Here is a 3066-nt window from a genome sequence, read left to right as displayed (position 1 = left end):
CGCGACTAGGTCAAACAGAACAGCGCTCGCTTATTATTTGAACGCTTATTCACGTTAATGACAGGTTGCACGGGGACCAAATGGAGGACAGTTCAAAGTAAGCTTCACTTCTTAAACAGTGTATTTTTTAACACAACCAGAATATAGCTGTCTCTGTCTTCCACATCCCCAAGTCTCTTTTATACACAATTTTTGTCAATTCATAACATGGCATTTGAAAGTAGAAAGAAGGTCGTAAAAAACAAAACCAGTAATAGTCGTTTGATATTCTGTATTCTTCTTCTCCTTTTTCTTCTTCTTCTTCTTGGATATTCTGTATTGTTTCTCCGTCATTATGGTGGGGCACTACATGCACGAACTGGGGGGAAAAACAAACAAACAACAACAGAACAAATTTGCTGGGACACAGCCTCAAATACAACCCGGAGTAGTGAGATCAAGGTCCAGATGTCATAAACCATATGAAACAAAGATACATTTGATTAATATCTGTACACCACTGGTCTTTCAGCTGCTTTTGAGGGGGACCATCTGCTCTTCAAATCCCACAGAATCTCCCTTTTAACTTGGATTTTAAAACTATGCTCACAGTCTTCCAACTAAGATAATCTGGTTCAAAAGATAAGGAAAAGACTTTACCGTAAAGTGAATTAATGCTAGATTTAGGTATTTACAATTAACTACGTGTACTGTAACTATGTATCTACATATAGATATTTGTAACTATCCAAAACTGAGCCAACCGCGATGCATTACAGAGACCCACTGGAGTTCCTTTCACTTTCCTTGTATGGGTCCTTTTTTAAACATGTTTTTGCCTATATAATAAAGATAGGGCCAACGAGTGGCCATGAAAAGGAAGCCAGAAAGCCATGCAATACAGTTTTTATATGCCTTGTAATTCTCAAGTTTTACATAAAATAAATTGGACAGAAATTATTCTATATTACATCTATAGTAGCACTTGTAGTAAAAGCTAATCAGTGCCTATGTTGCCCCCTCCCATCTACTTATTAAATGGCCTGCAGAGATAAATGATACAGCTATTTAGATTTATACTTGATTGAAATCCCATGTACAAGATGCAAATCTAGATTGTTCCCAGATATGTACTCAAATCCTCCTTTAGCTGTTCTCTTCTCAAATGTCTCTCATCGTTTGCTTGTTTTTTAGTGTCAGGTGTAAATGGGATCTGGAACGATCTCCTTGCCAACCCAAATCACATTTGAATGTGCACAATAAATCTTACAAACAGATTTCAGAAGTTGTTTCTTCTTGGGCTTCAACCAATATGTGACTATTGGTCTTGGGGGGTATTCAGATCTGCTGAAAGGTTTGGAGTAGTTTTTTTTCTTCAGTTTTCCTTTATCTGTTTAAAACAACAAATAAACAACTAATAAATATTTTTCATCAAGTGAACTTTACATTTTTGCAGTTGTTCTGCAATTTATGATACCATTGTTGATTATACCAGCATGTTTATTATCTCGCTTGCTTTTTATGCCTCTTTCAGACTCTCATCTGTGTTCCCTCCATCCAAAATACCTTTCTGTTCAGTCATGAGACCCAAATACTGGCAGACGTAAGAAATGATCAAACCCTCTGTGAGAGGAGGTGGCCTCACTTTGAATCTGGTAATTTGAAGTGTCCAAAGGCTGAATAGCTTCCCCTATTGGCTGTGGTCCATATAATATTTGCTCATCCTCCTTTGGTTGTAGGTGTTCAAACAAAATACATAGCCGGGTGAATTTTATGGGCTGGCTTGGTCTGTTACATATTTACTGTAAGTGTAATGATTAATTTCTCTCTCCCCTGCACAGTCTTAAGCAGCATTCTCATTCTCCATTGTACCATAGCTAAGGGAGAAACCTCTCTCTCTCTCTCTCTCTCTCTCTCTCTCCCTCTCTCTCGCTCTCCCTTTTCCCTCACCTTTCTCTAACGACAACTTCTCAGTTATTTGTTTGTCCTTTGCGTTGGCTCTTTGTTTCGACATTTCCCCGTCTTTTCCCCCCTCTCTTTTGGTCATTTTCTTTGTTTTGTTTTTTGCCATTACTTATGCGCTAATGACCGAATTCAGCTTCTTTCAGTTTGTGCTTGGTGAGTATAAACTTTGTCATATATACACACACACACACACACATGTATGTATATATATACATATGCATTCAAAATGGCTCTTGAAATGAAATAATGAAGCTGAATTAATTAATAGGATATTGTACGCTGAAATCGATGGGTTTTGAACTGACAGGTTTTTTTTACAGGACACATAATTTTCACCGACTTGTATGCCATTGTGTGTCTCGTATCACATAGTTTCTTATTGCTGGATTTTAACGTTAGCCATTAGCCACATTCAGAGCAACTTTAGCAACTGGTCACCAAAGGAGGAAGTTCATTTTCTATGGCACATAAAAAGTTATTTATTGAGACCAAAGTTGGCCATTTAAAATGACCACACCGTCACAATATCTGTTATGTAGAAAACTTTTATCAGTAGAATCAGTGACAACTAATGGGTGTATTCAAACCTGTCTTTGTGCCATTTTGCATCCCAAATTGAAATGCAATGGACGCCAAATAAAACGGCAGCAGGGAAAGGTTGTGAAACAGATGAGTTACTCTGAATATTTTCAAGTACAATGTTTTGTTTTTTGAAGATAACGTTGCCTGGCAATAAAGCAATCTCATTAGGTAAGTAGAGTTTGGATGTTGCTGCTTGGTAACTTTCTTTTTTTTTAGGGATAAACTACAAGGGGACTTTTTCTGTAATGGGGCTAAGACATAAACGGGTCTTGAAAACCAGCCCTTGAAATTTACACAAACCGGTCCTTTCAGCCCAAAATGTGCTACAGACTCAAACATTTTGGGGTGAGGAGATAGCCTCCCTACTAAAAAAGCACAGGAGATTTAACTGTATGTAGTGAATTCATGGCTAATCATGAATTTGCACTGAACTGTAATGTGGTGTCACAGGGTCAACACTTGACTTTCTGAATGGCTACCCAGGACCCAGCTTGACTTAACCGGCTGAGTCAAAGGGTCCAGACTTACAGGTTTTGACTC

This window comes from Lampris incognitus, chromosome 1, assembly GCF_029633865.1.
Source record: "Lampris incognitus isolate fLamInc1 chromosome 1, fLamInc1.hap2, whole genome shotgun sequence".
In the NCBI taxonomy this organism is placed as follows: Eukaryota; Metazoa; Chordata; class Actinopteri; order Lampriformes; family Lampridae; genus Lampris; species Lampris incognitus.
The sequence above is the reverse complement of the archived record's forward strand: the minus strand, read 5'-3'. Positions refer to the sequence as shown.